We start from the raw sequence: 20,866 nt of genomic DNA on the forward strand, positions 1-20,866 counted from the left end.
CATGCCCTGACAGTGCTTATTTACACAGAACATCCTAGTTCACTGTTTCCCCTCTGGCTTTTCTTAAGCAATTTATTCACAACAGTTTTAAATTTAAAAATCAATATTTCTAATAAAATAGTTTTACACTTTTCATCTTTATGTATGGACATGTATTGGAAGGGAATCCAGATGAGTTTAAGAGTAAAGATGACACTATTAATAAAAACCAGTCTAGGAAAGTCTATGAAAACTAGCTATTGTTGTTTCTATTTCAACACTAAAGTATATGTGAATGGAATATAGTGTAACTTTTCATTCATTAACTAGGCATTAAGTAGTAAAATTGGCTTCAGGCAAAAAAGTAAATCAATTGTGGTCAAATTAAAAAATGCATTTGGTAGTTTAAAAATATTTTAAAGAGTTTACTCTTTTAAAATAAGTACTGAGTCCTTATTGATGGTATGCTTCAGTAGAACACATGTAGAGAAATTTTACTTTGGGGTTCAAGATTTGTAAACTTTCTTGAACTTGCTCAAAATGCTTATATGAAACATTACCTAAATTATTCTCCATTAATTTGGGGAAGCGGGATGATGTGTTTTTAGAGCTTGTGTTAAGTCCTTTTTAAAAGGCATTAATTAATCCCACCCAGAAGGGAAGAGTCCTCACAACTCAATCACCTCCAAAATCTTTACCTCTTAATACTATCACACTGGTGATTAAGTTTCAACATGAATTTTGGAGGAGACATAAACATTCAAACCTTAGCATATACTGTATATGTTATTCTGCACCTTGCCTTTTTAAAGAATATCCTAGTGATGTTTCCAAAGATGCCTGTAGAAAACACCCTCATCCCTCTCTCCTCTACCTCATTCTCTTCTTTTTCTCCTCCTCTTCCTTCTTCTTCCTCTTCCTCTTCTTTCTCTTCCTCCTCTTCGTCTTCTTTTTACTTCCTTCTCCTTCACCTTTCTTCTTCTCTTTCTCCCCTCCCCCGCCCTCTTCTCCTCCTCCTCCTTCTGCTCCTCCTCCTCCTTCTCCTCCTCCTCCTCCTTCTCCTCCTCCTCCTTCTTCTCCTCCTCCTCCCCTTCTTCTTTCCTCCTCCTCCTCCTCCTTCTTCTTATTCTTCTTTTTCTTCTTCTCTTTTTACTGCTGCATAATATTCCACTGTATAATGTAATCCAATATATTTAACAAATTATCCATCAATGGATAGCTGTATTGTTTCCAATTTTTGTCTTCTACTAAAATGTTATAATGAGAAACTACATGTGTATGTAATTTTATATTACTGCAGGTATATTTATAGCATATGTATTTATATAAGATTAAAAACAAAAGAATGCAAATTCATAGCCTTTGCTTCAGTAGTTTTTGAAACAGACAGCAAAATATTGTTTTATTTTGGAAGGGATTAGGATGTCATAACAAAAACAACAGTATAATTAAGATTATCTAGCCTAAATATTTTCAAAATGTGCCCTACAGAAACCGGGGGACTCTACGATAATTTCAGGCAATTGAAGAGGTCAAATTATTTCATAACGGTACTAAAACATCATTTTATTTTATCACAGTTGACATTTGCATAAATGATGCAAAAATAATAGTGGGTAAAACTTTGTGCAGACTGGTACAAATCAACCAGTGGGAGCAAACTGTACTGGTAACCATTGACTTCTTCACTGCCATGCAATCATATTTTTTGAAAAGTAAGTTTCAATTAAGAAAATCTAATAAAACAGAAAAAATATCTTAACTACATTGAACATCAACACCAAGTCTACTTTAGAAAATACATTGTGTGATCAACATACCAGAATCTCTGGGACACATTTAAAGCAGTGTGTAGAGGGAAATTTATAGCACTAAATGCCCACAAGAGAAAGTAGGAAAAAATCTAAAATCAACACCCTAATATCACAATTAAAAGAACTAGAGAAGCAAGAGCAAACAAATTCAAAAGCTAGCAGAAGGCAAGAAATAACTAAGATCAGAGCAGAACTGAAGGAGATATGGACACAAAAATCCCTTCAAAAAATCAATGAGTCTAGGAACTGGTTTTTTGAAAAGATCAGCAAAATAGACCGCTAGCAAGACTAATAAAGAAGAAAAGAGAGAAGAATCAAATAGACACAATAAAAAGTGATAAAGGGGATATTACCACCGATCCCACAGAAATACAAACTACCATCAGAGAATACTATTAACACCTCTATGTAAATAAACTAGAAAATCTAGAAGAAATGGATAAATTCCTGAACACATACACCCTCCCAAGACTAAACCAGGAAGAAGTTGAATCTCTGAATAGACCGATAACAGGTTCTGAAATTGAGGCAATAATTAATAGGCTACCAACCAAAAAAATTCAGGGTCAGGTGGATTCATAGCTGAATTCTACCAGAGGTACAAAGAAGAGCTAGTACCATTCCTTCTGAAACTATTTAAATGAATAGAAAAAGAGAGAATCCTCCCTAACTCATTTTATGAGGCTAGCATCATCCTGATACCAAAACCCAGTAGAGACACAACAAAACAAGAGAATTTTAGGCCAATATCTCTGATGAACATTGATGCAAAAATCCTGAATAAAATACTGGCAAACCAAATCCAGCAACACATCAAAAAGCTAATCCACCATGATCAAATCAGCTTCATCCCTGGGATGCAAAGCTAGTTCAACATACCTGAATCAATAAATGTAATCCATCACATAAACAGAACCAATGACAAAAACCACATGATTATTTCAATAGATGCAGAAAAGGCCTTTGACAAAATTCAACAGGCTTTCATGTTAAAAACTCTCAATAAACTAGGTATTGATGGAACGTATCTCAAAATAATAAGAGCTATTTATGACAAACTCATAGCCAATATCATACTGAATGGGCAAAAACTGGAAGCATTCCCTTTGAAAACTGGCACAAGACAAGGATGCCCTCTCTCACCACTCCTATTCAACATAGTGTTGGAAGTTCTGGCTAGGGCAATCAGGCAAGAGAAAGAAATAAAGAGTAATCAAATAGGAAAAGAGGAAGTCAAATTGTCTCTGTCTGCAAATGACATGATTGTATATTTAGAAAACCCCATCGTCTCAGCCCAAAATCTCCTTAAGCTGATAAGCAACTTCAGCAAAGTCTCAGGATACAAAATCAATGTGTAAAAATCACAAGCATTCCTATACACCAATAAGAGACAAACAGAGAGCCAAATAATGAGTGAACTCCCATTCACAATTACTATAAAGAGAATAAAATATCTAGGAATCCAACTTACAAGGGATGTGAAGGACCTCTTCAAGGAGAACTACAAACTACTGCTCAATGAAATAAAAGAGGACACAAACAAATGGAAGAACATTTTATGCTCTTGGATAGGAAGAATCAATATCGTGAAAATGGCCATACTGCTCAAGGTAATTTATAGATTCAATGCTATTCCCATCAAGCTACCACTGACTTTCTTCACAGAATTGGAAAAAACTACTTTAAAGTTCATATGGAACCAAAAAAGAGCCCGTATAGCCAAGACAATCCTAAGCCAAAAGAACAAAGCTGGAGGCATCACGCTACCTGACTTCAAACTATACTACAAGGCTACAGTAACCAAAACAGCATGGTACTGGTACCAAAACAGAGATATAGACCAATGGAACAGAACAGAGCCCTCAGAAATAATACCACACATCTACAACCATCTGATCTTTGATAAACCTGAGAAAAACAAGAAATGGGGAAAGGATTCCCTATTTAATAAATGGTGCTGGGAAAATTGGCTAGCCATAAGTAGAAAGCGGAAACTGGATCCTTTCCTTACTCCTTATATGAAAATTAATTCAAGATGGATTAGAGACTTAAATGTTAGACCTAATACCATAAAAACCCTAGAAGAAAATCTAGGTAACACCATTCAGGACACAGGCATGGGCAAGGACTTCATGTCTAAAACACCAAAAGCAATGGCAACAAAAGCCAAAATTGACAAATGGGATCTAATTAAACTAAAGAGCTTCTGCACAGCAAAAGAAACTACCATCAGAGTGAACAGGCAACCTACAGAATGGGAGAAAAATCTTTGCAATCTACCCATCTGACAAAGGGCTAATATCCAGAATCTGCAAAGAACTTAAACAAATTTATAAGAAAAAAACAAAGAACCCCATCAAAAAGTGGGCAAAGGATATGAATAGACACTTCTCAAAAGAAGACATTTATGCAGCCAACAAACATGAAAAAATGCTCACCATCACTGGTCATCAGAGAAATGCAAATCAAAACCACAATGAGATACCATCTCATACCAGTTAGAATGGCGATCATTAAAAAGTCAGGAAACAACAGGTGCTGGAGACAATGTGGAGAAATAGAAATACTTCTACACTATTTGTGGGAGCGTAAATTAGTTCAACCATTGTGGAAGACAGTGTGGCGATTCCTCAAGGATCTAGAACTAGAAATACCATTTGACCCAGAAATTCAGTCCCTCAATATATACCGAAAGGATTATAAATCATGCTACTATAAAGACACATGCACACGTATGTTTATTGCAGCACTATTCACAATAGCAAAGACTTGGAACCAACCCAAATGTCCATCAATAACAGACTAGATTACAAAAATGTGGCACATATACACCATGGAATAATATGCAACCATAAAAAAGAATGAGTTCATGTCCTTTCCAGGGACATGGATGAAGCTGGAAACCATCATTCTCAGCAAACTATCACAAGGACAGAAAACCAAACACCACATGTTCTCACTCATAGGTGGGAGCTGAACAACAAGAACACATGGACACAGGGCAGGGAACATCACACACCAGGGCCTGTCGTGGCATGGGGGGAGGGGGGAGGGATAGCATTAGGAGAAATACCTAATGTAAATGACGAGTTGATGGGTGCAGCAAACCAACATGGCACATGTATACCCATGTAACATACCTGCATGTTGTGCACATGTACCCTATAACTTAAAGTATAATTAAAAAAAAAAAAGAAAATACGTTGTGTGACAAAATGGGAAGTATTCATAAAGTGCTTCTGCATATCAAATTACAATGATTGAGTTGAGGAAAATCACTCAAGAGAATGAACTGTGGGCTGAACTAGCCACTTTGCCCTCATAGGACACTATTTTTACTTGAAATATGGCTAGCATCTGGCAGACATTTTCTTCAGAATTAACAAAGTGAGACTGATCCCTTTAAGAAAATCAATTGACAGCACATGTTGCCAGTGATTAAAAATTTAAGTTTTTAGGTAACTATTAGAAGTTTGGTAAACTTGTGTCTGCTATCAAGAGCTTAATAGCTTCCTAATATGCAAATATTTTCTGATGAAGTTCATAGTAATAGTAATACCTGCGATTTAAAAAAAGTATTGCATACAGAAAAAAGTATTGACATACAGAAATATGTGTTTCTGTATTGACATACAGAAATTGACATACAGAAATATGTGTGACATACAGAAATATGTGTGAAATATGTGTGACATACAGAAATATGTGTTTCTGTATTGACATACAGAAATATGTGTGTATTGCATACAGAAAAAAGTATTGACATACAGAAATATGTCAACATTTGGGAGACTGACTTAACTTTGTGAAGCAATATTTTAATGCACACTTAAAAAATCATGCATGGGTTTATACGTAAGATAAAGCAATGATTTTAATGCAACAAAACAGAAAAAGTTCATCAGTGTGTTCACATTCAACCAACTTTTAAGAAATTATCATTTGTCAATTTTTAGTGTAGTATCACAGAAGAATATTATCAATTATCTGAAAAGTCTGTTAAGTTTTCCTCTTTTCCAACTGCATAACTATGTGAGGCTGGATTTTCTTCAAAACAAGATGTTGCAACAGATTGAATACATAAACAGATATCAGAATTCAGCTGTCTTCTGTTAAACTAGACATTAGAGACTTGCAAACATGTAAAATAATTCTCACTAAATTTTTTATTTAGGAAATCTAGTTATTTTTCATAAAAACATGCCATTTATGTTAACATGTAATGGGCTTATTATGTTACTGTAAAACAAGTAAATATTTAAAATTTTCTGTTTCAATATCTAATATGATAAGTATCAGTATAGACAACTTACACAAACAAAAGCTCTTTAGGTTCATAATATGGTTTGGCTCTGTGTCCCCACCCGAATCTTACCTCAAATTGTAATCCCCACGTGTGGAGGGAGAAACCTGATGGGAGGTGATTGTGTCATGGGGGCAGTTTCCCCCATGCTGTTCTCGTGATAGTGAGGGAGTTCTCAAGAAATTTGATTGTTCAAAAGTAGCAGTTTCCCCTGAATTTTTCTCTTTCCTGCTGCCTTGTGAAGAAGGTACTTGCTTCGCCTTCACCTTCCACCATGATTGTAAGTTTCCTGAGGCCTTCCCAGCCATGTGGAACTGGGAATCAATTAAACTTCTTTCCTTTATAAATTACCCAGTCTCAGGCAGCTCTTCATAGAAGTGTGAAAATGGACTAATACAGACTATCAGTAATTCTTTAGAGTCTCAAGAGCCATGAAATTAAGAAGTTGAGAACCATTATTCTTGCTATTCTGTGAGGATTGGGGCAATTTGAGAATAGGTAAGGTCTGAAGGTTCAAGGCAAAGTATTCATTTAAAAAATATGAATGATGTATTCTCTGAGTGAGTAAAAGTATCATAAGTAGAAATTTCTTTGCTTTAGAAGAGTGTACACACTGAGCTAAAATATTATGAACAATTTTTATCTTTTCCTATTTCCATTTTTACCATTTTAATTTCTGCCAGATATTCATATAATTTATTCATTTATAGCAATACCTTTTATGCCTCAGATAACCTTGTTTTTATTCTTTTATTCAGAATTCACCATGAAGCTCACTTTGTCCGAGTCCATTCTGAAGGACTGCTATTACAAAGGGGGATAAATAGGGAATGGGATTTTGTTATGATTGATGGTTGCCTAAGGGGCTGCTATGAAGTGGTGTAAGTGGCAGTGGGTTATAAGATGAGAATAAATCATCATTATCAACAAGAACAAGAGCATTCATGGCATGATTCATTGAGGGCCCTTATGTTTCATCTCTGTTTTTTGTAGGCATGCAAATTAAAAGTTTGAAGATGAAGAATTTGTGTATGTATTTATGTGACTATGGCATAAAGTTCTGTCTAGGAAATAGATACTTGGCCTATACTTCTTTTTAGGGTTATACCATAGTTGGTGTTAGCTTCAGTATTTGGCCAAAATTTTTGTCTTTGTCTCAAGCCACAGCTTTTGGAAAGCTGAGTAGTTCAACGCCTACTTCAAATGTCAGCTCTAAATGTTTGCAGGATCACTGATGTAAGTGTATAGGATACTAGTGCACTGAATCAGCATTACACTGCCAATAGCATAAACAAGACATATAATTCAGATTTATTGTTACTAGCTGAATAGTCACTTTTGAATATAGATATGTATCTATATGTAGTTTTGAATGAAAAATATCTCTGTATGCCTTAAATGTTGATAGTCTATAGGTTTGTTGAAGCATAAATGTAAATGTTATTGCAAGAGTCAAATGCAGCAAAAATTAATGATGATTGTGAAAACTGTTAACTTTATATCCAAAAATAACCAGGCCATTTCAAATAATAAGTGTATAAAGAAATACATTTAAAATAAAGATTATGTTGAGAGAGAATATATTAGCTAGATAACCTTAACAAGAATATTATATCTTATTAGAGCCAGTAAATATTTATAAAATTGAAATAATACAAGAAAGAGTAATAGAAATCTTATTATTAAGATTACAATCTTTGGAAATGTTTGTTGTGTTAACATTAAATTATCAAAGAAAATAACCTTTAAAATTCTACTAGTATTTTGTAGTTATTTAGTTCTATTTAGGCCATGAGTCTTGCAGGAAAAAGTTATCTATGGGAACATTTCACATCTTGAAGGATGAATAAAAAACAAAATTAAGTTTGCCTTGTTAAAATTTCACAAGGCAGGAAAACAACCCAAATCATGTACAACAACATCTGTGATAAATCTTCTTTGATCTAGACACAACAAAGAATATAAAGAATAAAAGAGGAAAGTGTTAAAGAAAAATGAGGAATTCCTAAAATATCATGTTTCTCTACCAACCCCAGTTGAAAGAGTGTGTCTATTTAGTATCACAGATAAGCCGTAGCATGAACGCAAGAGCAGTCTAGCAGCTGACAGTACTGAGAAATGGTTCTTCCTCTATTATGTCAAATTTTCAAAATTTTACTGCTGGTTTTAATGATAAAATTATAATGAAATTACTTTTTGTGTAACATTCCCAAGTTTCTTACATCTGAGAAGTCCAATCTCTGATGGTGAATATAGGCACAGGTCTTGGTTTCGGCTGAATATTGATTTTAACATTAGTTCCTTCTGCATTATCTCATAATTTGTCCTTGATACACCTCTTCTTCTTTACAACATTCCTTCTCCAATGTTTAATAAATAAAAAAGGAAGAGCTCACAGTCCTACAAATGAGAATGGACATACTTTCCTTCATGTTTTTCTTTGTTGTTGTTTCATTATTTTTTCTTCTATGAAATGCTTTTTTTGTGGTAGGAGGGATATTTATATATTTTTCTTAGAGTTATTCTGTCTATGCTTGTTTTATAATTCATTTTGTGTCTTGTTTTCTTTACACTCCTCTTTTGGTATCTTTTGATGAACAGAAGTTCTTTATTTTAATTTGTCAAATTTATTGATATCTTTTGCTTAGTAATTTTGTTTGAAAAGTTTTCAAGCCTAATGTCATAAAAATATTCTTCTATAATTATCTGTAAAAGTTTTCAAATTTTGTTTTTCACATAGAAGTTTTTGATTCATTTGAAATTAATTTTTATGTATGTGTTAAGGAAAGGATCTAATTTTGTTTCCATTTGAATAATCAGTTTTCCTGGTACAACTTATTCAGTAGTCTGTTTCAGTAATTTTCATTGCCATCTCTGGCATCTCTGTGTGGTTCTGTTTTAGGCCTCTGTTCTATTCCATTGGTCAATTTATCTTTCCCTTTACCAATACTACATTTAAAAATTATAATAGGTTAATAATAAATCCTAATTTTAGTGCAAAAGTGTTTGCCCACATTGCCCTCTACCTCCTCCTTCCTCAGCAGTGTCTTGACCATTCATAAGCTTTGCTTTTCCTCATACATTTAAAATTGGGTTGCCAAATTATTTGAAAATTCTGCCAAGATTTTTGTTTATTGAGGTAATCTTTACAAGCAGTTGAACACAGATTTTAAATCTACAACTCAATGAGTTTTGAAAATTGTGTCACTTTACCTAACCAATATCCAATCAAAATATGGAATATTTCCATCACCCAGAAAGTTCCCTCATGCCCCTTTTTGAGTCAAGCTCCTAAGCAACCACAGTTCTGCCATCTATTCTGATAGATTAGTTTTGTGTTCCTGAATTTTAAATAAATGAATTCAGTTCTCTTTTGTGTCTGTTATTTTTCTCAGCATAATGTTTTTGAAATTCATTCATGTTCCTGAGCATACAAAATTTATTGATTTGATTCATCAATATATTCATTCATGTTTTGTAGTTCATTTTTTTGTTGTTGAATATTATTTCATTGTGTGGATTTACCACAAATTGTTAGTCTATTTTCTTGCTGATGATCATTTGGGCTGTTTCATTTTTTTGGCTTTTATGGATAAAGTTGCTATAAATTGTCACATACAAGCCTTTTAAATTTTTATTTCTTTTGATAAGTACCTACGAGTGGAGTTGGAGGGTCATAGGGTAGGCATATGTTTAAATATATAACGAACTGCTAAACAGTTTTCCAAAGTGGTTGTAACATTTTTAATTCCCACAACAAATGCATAGTTGCTCCACATCCCTGCCCAATGTTTGGAGGTGTTCATCTTTTAAATTTTAGCCAGTGAGAAAAGTAACATCTCATTGTGTTTTTAATTTGCATTATGCTGATGACTAGCAACGTTAAGCACCTTTCCATGTGCTTATTGTCCATTCATAAATGTTTTGTGAGATGTCTGTGCAAGTCTTTCCTATTTATGAAATTGGAATGTGTGCCTTGTTATTAGTGAGTTGTATGACCTCTTTTTATATTCTGGATATAAGACCTTTGTTATATATTTGCATTGTGAATAATTTACCCTGGTCTGTGGTTTTCATTTTTATTATTTTTATTTATTTTTATTTATTCATTTTTTTGAGACAGAGTCTTGCTCTGTTACCCAGGCTGGAGTGCAGTAGCGCGATCTCCGCTCACTGCAACGTCTGCCTCCTGGGTTCAAGTGATTCTCCTACCTCAGCCTCTGGAGTAGCTGGGGACTACAGGCACATGCCACCAGCTTTTTTTTTTTTTTTTTTTTAAAGTAGAAACGGGGTTTTACCATATTGACCAGGCTGGTCTTGAACTCTTGACCTCAGGTGAGCTGCCCACCTTGGCCTCCCAAAGTTCTGGGATTACAGGGATGAGCCACCATGCCTGGCCAGTTTTTAAATTTATAGAACAGTTAGTGTTCATTAACAGTTGAGGGCTGCTAGTTTTGATTATCTGTGTTTTTGTTTATCTGCAAATGTCTTCAATCCACTCATGTGGGGTATATTCACTCAACAAAGAGTGAGTGAATATTTCAAACTTTTTTTTGAAAGTTTTTTTTCCTTTAGTAGTTTACAAGTGTTATTTGTCTCCTGGCTTCCATTATGTCTGAAGAGAAGTCTGCCATTATTTGTATTGTCTTTTTCTCTGATCACTTTCAGATTTGTTCTTTAACTTTGGTTGTCAGCAGTTGACTTTGACATACACACATGCTCTGTCCTGTACACTTATTTTGTTTGAGGTCCATGGAGATTGTTGGATCATTAATTTGATGCTTTCTACCACATTTGGCAAACTTTATTTTTGTAATATACATATATTTTGCCTTGTCTCTCCTCTCCACCTGAGACTTTAGTTACTATACACACACACACGTATGTATATCTATGTGTATAATGTGCGTGTGTTTGTGTGTGTGTGTGTGTGTGTTATACCATTTTATATTGTCCTACAGGTCACTGAGTCTCCATTAGTTTTTTTTTTTTTTTTGAGATGGAGTTTCACTCTTGTTGCCCAGGCTGCAGTGCAATGGTGCCATCTCAGCTCACTGCAACCTCTGCCTCCTGAGTTCAAGCGGTTCTCCTGCCTCAGCCTCCTGAGTAGCTGGGATTACAGGTGCCTGCCACCATGCCTGGCTAATTTGTGTATTTTTAGTAGAGACAGGGTTTCACCATGTTGGCCAGGCTGGTCTCAAACTCCTGACATCAGGTGATCCACCCGCCTCCCAAAATGTTGGGATTATAGGCATGAGCCACCACACCTGGACATCTCTGTTATTTTTTTAAATCATTTTTTTCTCTGTTCTGGTAGACAATTTATTTGATTTGCCTTCAAATCCACTATCACCTCCTTCTGTAGTCTTCACAATGCTGTTAAAAGAATTTGTGCCTTATATATTTTCCATTCTAGGACTTCAACTCTTTAAAAAATAGTTTCTATTTCTCTGCTGAGATTCCTCATGTGTTTACTAATTATGACCATATTTTTTCTTTAAGCTTATGAATAAACTTATAATATTCACTTTAAAGTTTGTGTCTGCCAATACCAACATCTGGATCATTTCAGGACTGTGTCTGCTGCTTGCTTTTGTTTTTTGGTTTTGAGTCATATTTTCTTAATATTTTACATCTAGTAATTTATTATTGTATGCTGGACATTGTCATGGTACATTTTTAGGATACTGGATTTTTTTTTCTTTTAAAGGCTATTGAGAATTGTACTTTAGGACACAATAAATTACAGCAAATACTTTTGTTCCTGACAGGTATGCTGTGATTTTTTTCCCCTTTATCCAATTGCTTGGGAAATTTACAAAATTTCTCATATGTGTGTTTACACACATCTATTTGCATGAAGTTGAAACATATTATGCTACTTAAAGAGATTTTACTGATCATTCTTTTCTATTATAATTTTTATATAATTAATCTATTATTAATTTCTTTGTTAGTATAGTCCATTTCCTTAATTACATTGTATGCCTCAGGGACAGACTTTTATGTTATATTTCTTTGTATAATTATGGCATTTGACACACAGCTGGCATTCAATAAAAGTAATAACTTCCAGTGAATATAAAAAATGTTTTACTTTAGTCCTTTGGATTTTACTCCAGTATTTCTTTCATAGCTAGTCTTACTCTGCTTTTGAGTATTACACACTGAGTTTGTTAATTCATGCACTCATACATCCATTTATCAATCCATTCAACAAATCTTTATTGAGGACCTACTATATGCCAGTTCCTGTGGTGATACTATAGCTACAACAGTGAATAAGATGAACAGTGTCCACATCCTCATAGAACTAATAACTAAACAGAGGAGGCAAATAATAAACAAATGATCATGGAAAATAAAACTAGATAGTAGTTTATGATGAAACAATAAAGCAGAGGAAAGGGATGAAGAACAAAGAAGGTAGTTATTGTGGTGATGATGAGGCATGTGTGTTTTTAAAAATAGGGTTGTGAGGAAGGCCTCTCTAAGTAGATGACCTCAAACTGCAGCTATTAAATAAGTGTATATAAACAGAATAAGGGGCTAATTATTACGTGTGATTCCAGGAGCATTACAAAGGCTGCTGTCCCCACAAATCTTCTGAAATCCAACGGTTTATTCTTTGCAACTTTATCTTAAGGCTTTGTTGCCTTAAAATGCAAATCCTTAAAATGCAGTTATGACTTAAGTGTTTAAGTGTCAAATACTTTTGTGTGAATGAGCTTCAGACTTTTTTTCTGAACAAGTGAAAATAATAAAGCAAAAACATAACGAGTTAGCATGGTGTAGTAGCTAAGAGCATGTATTGCTCATGGTGTAGTAGTTAAGAGCATGTATTTCAAGTTCTGGCTCTGCCATTGACTAGCTGTATGAGCTTGAAGTAGTTGCCTAATATCCTTGTGCCTCAATTTCCTGAACTGTAAAATGGTGATAATAATAGTGCCTACCCTCATATGGTTGACATGACGATAATACCTTGTATTTTCAAAATCTGTAGGGCCCCTGTCTATGAGATTATCCATCCTACTTCATTGTCAGGTTTGGCCAAGTCGCTTTTTTGGCCTGTAAAGTGTTAGTCTAACTGCTGTATATAACTTACGTGCAGAAATTTCAAGAGCTCACTGCAGCCACTGCATGTTTCTGCCATTCTCTCTTCTCTCTTTACCATGAGAATGGTGATGTCTGAGATAGGGTTCTCCTCAACATGGATCCTGGACTGAAGAGGACAGGAAGCAGAACCACAGTCAAAGCCAACATACAATGTAGTGAGGAATAAATCTTTCTTGCTGTGAGTCCCTGAAATTCAGGATCATTTCTTACTGCTGCCAGACTTATTGTAATCTTACTGATATAAATTATTATTTCTAACATGCTTACAACAGTACCTGGCACACAGTGCACATTAAATAAATGAACACATATCATCCTGAGGGAGGCTAGTTGTTGAAAAGAGAATGTGACAGAATTGCAAGACCGAGGCACCTAAACCAGACTTTCTGACTACTTTCTGATTCTTTAATAATTTTGTGCTATAGAAGTAAGATACAATAATGTACCATTGTTCCTGATATCTGAACCAGATATTAGAAATAAGATGCTGGAGTTGAATGATTTGCTTATGGGATGCACTGTCATTTTTTCCAAAGTATTTCTTATGCAGTCTTTACTCTCCAGCTCCTATTTACACTTCTTAAGACTAAGCATTATAGGGTCTATTGAAAAATATGTACACAATGCTTATTACAGTGTTCTCACAGAACAATCACTTCTTGATACTTGTTAACTAGGTAGCCATAAGAAAAATTAAATTGTTAATCTTGATGGTTTGAAAAAAAAGGGAGTTTCTATTTATACTACATGTTATGAGAGTAACCATGGTTTTCCTAATCCCATTCTGTTTGCTTGGTTAGCTAAATTATTATACTAAATGCTAAAGCTTATATGTCCACTTTGATGTTTTAAAATTGGAAATATGGTTATTTCTAAGCTATTTTCCCATGAGTTGCCTCTGATGAGTTAGCTGGGTAAAAGAAAGATGAAGAATGCTCTTTTAAAAAAATGTTTGTGTCTACTAAACTAACGACAAGTTTAAGAACACAGTTATGCACTGCATAATGATATTTTGATCAATGAGGTTGCATATATGATGGTAGTCCCATAAATTTATCATACTGTATTTTTACTGTATCCTTTTTATGTTTATATTTGGTTAGATACACAAATACTATTTTGTTACAATTACCTACAGCACTCAGTACAATAACATGCGGTACAAGTCTGTTGCCTAGGAAGGTAAAGCCTAGATGTGTAGCAGGCTATACCATCTAGGCTTGTGTAAGTATACTCTATAATGTTTGCATGATGATGAAATCCCTAATGATACATTTCTCAGAATGTTTCTCCTTTACTAAGCAACTGTATATAAAAAGTTAATCATAGCAGTACTCTTTATAAAAGAGTAGATTACTTGAAGATTAAATACATTGTGATTAAAGAATAATGTTAACCTTGTACACTGTTGGTGGGAATGTAAATTAGGATAGCTATTATGGAAAACAGTATGGAGGTTCCTCAAAAATTTTAAAAAGAACTACCATATGATCCAGCAATCTCACTACTGGATACATATCCAAAAGATATGAAACCAGTACGTGGAAGAAATATCTGCATGCTCATGTTCATTGCAGCATTATACATAATAACCAAGATGTGGAATCAAGCTTAGCATCCATCAACTGGTGAGTAGACAAAGGGAATGTGAGATATACACACAATGGAGTACTATTCAGCATCAAAAAAAGGAAACCCTGCCATTTCAACAACATGGATTAACCTGGAGGATGTTATGTTAACTGAAATAAGCCAGGCAGAGAAAGGCAAATACTGCATGTTTTCACATATGTGGAATCGAAAAAAGCAGAACGTAAAGAAATGTAAAGTGGTGGTTACCAGAGTCTACAAGCTAGCGGCTTGGGAAAATGTTGATCAAAAACTCAAAATTTTACTTAGATAAGAGGCATAATTTCAAGAGATCTATTGTATATTATGATGAGTGTATCTACTAACAATATGTTATATGCTTGAAAATTGCTGGGAGGGTAGATTTTAAGTGTTTTAACCACAAAAAATAAATAATGTGAAGTAATGCATATGTTAAATAGCTTGATTTAGACATTCCACAAGGTATACATATATCAAAACATCATGTTATACACTGTAAATATATACAATTTTTATTTGTCAATTAAAAAATCATGTTAAAATTTGCCTGAATAATTTCCCCCTTGAATCACTAAATAACATTAAAAATGTCTAAGCTCTTAGAAAACACTCTGCAGATAGTCTGGAAATGGAACAGCTGGAGGAAGTTTACTGCAAACTTGTAATCATTTATTTTGTATATTATCCCTTATTAAATGTTTACAATTATCTTTTAATTAAATGTCATTTAATTATATTCAAAGGTACTTTGTCATCAAGATTAATAAAGAAGAAATTTAACCAAAACCAAATGAAATATCAATAAACAAATGAGAAAAAGTAGTGTCTTTGTTCTATTTTCTTATATTTTCTGTCTTTTTTGTAACAGGGTCTCCATGTTGCTCAGGCTGGAGTGTGGTGGCTACTCAGTGGCACGACCATAGCACATGGTAGCCAGGAGCTCCTAGCCTCAAGCGATCCTTCCACCTCAGCTATCCAAGTAGCTGTGACTACAGACAGTCTCATGCCACTGTGGCCAGCAATATTTCTTTTTGACTGGAGACTGGAAGGCATCAATATTTTTTCTTTTACTTCCTAGTAATTACTCATTATTATATAGTAAGCTTGGAAAATATAATTTATACCTGTGTGCCCACCATTTGCCTTTATTAACTCTTTCTATTAGTCTATTGAATTCAGTTAGGTGTTTTAAAATAAATTAGTACAGATATAATTGCTGCCTCATGGATATCCCTCCATAACCCCATTTCTTTCTCCTTCCCTCTGTAGAGGTAACCATTATTCTGAATTTATTGCTAATTATTCTCAGGCTATTACACATATGTAAAATATATCACATTGTTTTACACGTTTTGAAATTTTGTTAAAGTCAAATAGTGTACACATCTTTCTGAGTTTTTTTGTACACAATTATATTTTTGGAGATTTGTTCATGCTGATACATGTACCTTTAGTTCCTTCATGAACTGCTGCATATGATTTCCATTGCATGAATGCTTCCATGTATCCATTCTCATATTAATAGATATTTTCCTAGTTTTTACTTACCATAAACTAGGATGTAATATATATTCTTAGTCTGTCTCCTTATGCATTTGTGAAATAGTTTCTTTGAAGTATATTCTCAGAAATGGAATTGCTGGTCCATAGAATGTAAGAATCTTTACCTCTACTAGATATTGCCAAATTGCTCTCTAAAGTGTTATATTACTCCATATTCTCACCAACACTTGGGGGTTGTTAGAATTATAATTTTTTTGCCAAATTGGATGAGTATAAAATGTATCTTTTTTAACTATGTATTTTCCTGATTAGTAACTGTAAGGGTGTTTATAGTAATATCTTCTTATTTTACTTTAATTTATTATAAAATATTTTATTTAGTATTTAATATTAATATATTTCGTATTTTATTGGCTATTTGGTGTTCTTTGTCTATGAATTGTCTGTTCTTATACTTTGCCCATTTTTCTATTTTGTTGTCCTTTTCTTGTTGATTTGAATGTTTTGTTCAATTCTAGATACTAATATTTTATTAGTTGTATGTATTACAAATTGTTGTATATTTACTCTATTAATGCTATGAGTTAGGAGCAGATGGGCACGTGTACCCAAACAAACTTTTGCCTTCTTGGAAAAGCCTGTTTTTTATCACTTACATAGCACTTCCGATGGGTCAACTATTTTTCTTTAAGCACTTAATGAATATTAACTCGTTTAAATCTTGGTAACAACCCCTGAGGTAGATGTGAAACAGGTTTACTGTGTGTTGATTACCAACTTGTTTGAGTCCAGTGAGGCAGATTATCTACATACACAACAAGCTACATGAAGCAAGTTTATTACTTACACGTAGGGAGCAAGGGACAACAGAAACGTAAGATTTAGAGTGAGTTGGTCCTCCAAGGCTCAGGAAATCTTCCAGGGTCACATGGAGTCTCCCTGTGTGTGCCTTACTTGTACCACAGCTGAAGGACTCCCAAAAGCAGCCCACCCGAGGTTATATGCCACAGGGGCAAGTTAACATGCTGGGCTAAAGCACTGAAGGACATCCTGTTTCTAGGAAAGACAGGAACAGAGCCCAGGCTGTTCCAGCCAGTCCCTCCCCATCTCAGGAACATTCTACAGTTATTCTTGGGAACTACAGCTAAGAATAAGGGAATTGGGTCTATTCAAGGCCACCCAGAGAACTGTCCTGGCACTGTAATTAACCATATTCTTTTTATTGTTACTTTAACAAATATCAGCTTTATGGAGGTAAATTCATATACCATGAAATTTACTCTTTTAAAAAGTGTACAATTTTGCCAGGTGCGTTGGCATGTGCCTGTAGTCCCAGCTACTTTGGAGGATGTAGTCCGAGCTACTCGCAAGGCTGAGGCAGGAGGATTGCTTGAGGCCAGGAGTTTGAGTCCAGCCTGGGCAACATAGCAAGATCCTGTATCTAAATAAAAAGCATACAATTGAGGGGTTTTTAGTATATTCACAAGACTGTGCAATCAGCATCACTATCTGATTTCAGAAAATTTTCCTCACCCACAAAAGGAACACTACACCAATTAGCAGTCACTCTCCATTTCCCTTTAAATCCTCCATGTCCCAGGCGGCCATTAATCTACTTTCTGTTTTTATGAATTGCCTATTCTGGATAGTTTTTGTAAATGAACTCATACAATACATGGCCTTTGTGTCTAGCTTCTTTTACTTAGCATATTTTTTTCAAAGTTCATCCATGGTGTATGTATCATGTATACAACATGTATATATATTTTCAATGCTGAATAATATTTTGTTGTATTGATATGCCACATTTTATTTACCCATTCATCAGTTGTTGGACATATGGGTTGTTTCACATTTTGGCCATTATGAATAATGCTGCCATGAACATTTATGTACACATTTTTGTTTGAACATATATTTTTAATTATTTTGGGTAGATACTTAGGATTGTAATTACTGGGTCATAAGTTAACTCTATGTTTAACTTTTTGAGGAACTGCCAAAATTTTCCAAAGCAGCTATACCATTTTACAGTACTATTAGCAACGTATGATGTTTTAATTTCTCTCTACATCTTCTACAACACTTGTTATTATTCACCATTTTTTCTTAATGCCATCTAAATGGGTGTAATGTGCTATTTCATGACAGTTTTGACTTGCATTTCCCCTATGCCTAATGATATTGAACATCTGTATGTGTGCTTACTAATTACTTATAGATCTCCTTTGGAGAAACATATATCAACTTATTTTTTTCATTGTAAAATTGGGTTGTCTTCTTAATTGTTGAACTGTAAGAGTTCTTTATATGTTAATTTTCTTTATTTTAAGCATCAGAAAAGTTACTTGCAGGGAAGTTAAGTAACTTGCTTAAAGTCATATAGGTAGTATATAAATGTTTTGCATAAAACATGGCAATGATTTAGAATTAAGGGCACTATGAATTCACTGTAATGATCTGCTACTTAGAAATTCGTCAGGATTTTTGGCTTGAAGTCCTAGTGGCTACCATCTCCCATGACAAAACATTTGGACGTGCAGTATTGGGCTTACAGTGAGTGTTGTGTGTTGTTGGGTTTATAGAGATTCTTCTTGACATGATTTTGCTAGTTCTGTCATGAGTAAGTGATTTTATGGTAAGAAATTAGACATCTAAGATGAATATTTCTCTCTGGGAATGAACTTTTTCCTTGTTATTACTTAAAAAGTAATTTCAGGTTCTAAATTTTAGTTTCAAACATATGCATTTATAAATATGCACTTTTTCATGAATCATGAATCTATAAGTGTGATTTCTTCCTTTTGGTACTGCTATGCTTTATGTTAACATAAATTAACAAAATTTATTTCCTTTTCCTATACTCAAACTTACTCTACTTACATTTTGAATTGTCTATCTCTATTTTGGCTCTTATTCTTTGACTACTATCCATATTCTGTTAACCTACAAATTATTATCTCTAGCCTGATTTCTTTTCTGAATCCTGAACTTTTATGTCTAATTGTCTCTTTAACCTCTCCTGTAGGAAGTTTAATAGACATCTTAAATTTGTGCCTAAAATAGAGCTCTTGATTTCACCTGCAAAGTTTGATCTTCTCGTAGTTTTTCTCATCTTAGTAAACAGTACTACTAATCATACTAATCACTAAGTTGCTCAAGATGAATCTTTAGGATCTATCCTGCTCATCTTCCCCTTTGTTTTACCATGATCCTATCTGCAAGCTTATGGATTGTTGCTTAAAATATCTTTTAAACCATTTGCTTTTGTCCATCTTCACTGATACTCTCATTCTTAGTGACTTATCTACACTTGCTTGGACTTCCACAGTAGCCTTCTAACTGGTCTTCAAGGTTTCACTTTTGCCCTCCTATAATCTCCTCCCTACACAACAACCAAAGTTAACTTTCAAAAATAGGTAAGTTCACATCTCTTCTAGGTTCAAAATTTTGAATGTCTTCTCATTGGTATTTAGGATAAAATCTGAATTCTTTACTCTGTTCTAATGACACTTATATGGTATGTATCTTAGTTCATTTCTGTTGTTGTAACATAATATCACAGACTGGGTAATTTATAAAGACAATAAGTTTATTTAGCTTACAGTTCTGGAGGCTGAAAAGTCCAAGGGCATGGCAGCAGCTTCTGGCAAGGACTTTGTCATATCATGGCAGAAATGTGGAAGGGCAAGTAAGCACATGCAAAAGAAGCCACGAGAGTGAAGAGAGCTCACTCTTAAGATAACAGCATTAACCCCCTCTTAAAGGCTTCACTTCTTAATATTGTTACAATGGCAAGGTTTCCAACACATGAACTTTCGGGGGACACATTTAAACCATAGCAATGTGGTACCTGCCTGTTTCCTTAATTTCATCTGGTGCCACTCTCTTCCACTCATTTATTGCAGTTACATTATCCTTCTTATATTCCATAGACAGCTGAAACTCCTTCTTGCCTTAGATCCTTCACATTACTGTTCTCTCTGCTAGAATATTTATTTTGGCTTTTCATACAGCCATCTTATTCTCATCTTGCAGGTCTCAATTTAAAGTTACTTCCTCAGAGAGACCTTCCCTGGTGACCTTATGTAAAATTGTCCCTTTTCCATTTTTATCTATCACATCTCCTTTATTTCTCTTACATTTTTATAACACTCTGTCTTGTTTATTTACTTATTGTTAAGACATTGTTTGTATCTTGAATGTTGGCTCCAGGGATGTGGGCTCTTTGGTTTTTTTTCACTGTAATTAACAATATTCGCAGTGCTAGGTGCTGAGGTGTTAGGTGCTATCATTATTCTCATTGAATAATGATAGTTCAGGAGGTGTAATTTAAAAGCCAGAATAAACTTATAGCATTTTGACAATGAGGAAAGGTGAATAAATAATTACATTGGGAAATTTGATCTTAAATGAATTATGTCACCTTAAAAAGAAATTATAGCTTTCTACAGTGTGTAAAGTGCACAAAATGAAGACTTAATTTTATGTAGCTTTGATGGTTTCCTTCCTTCTTTCATTTTTTAAAAAGCCCAGATTG

Source organism: Theropithecus gelada, chromosome 5 (genome assembly GCF_003255815.1).
Source record: "Theropithecus gelada isolate Dixy chromosome 5, Tgel_1.0, whole genome shotgun sequence".
NCBI classification, from domain to species: domain Eukaryota; kingdom Metazoa; phylum Chordata; class Mammalia; order Primates; family Cercopithecidae; genus Theropithecus; species Theropithecus gelada.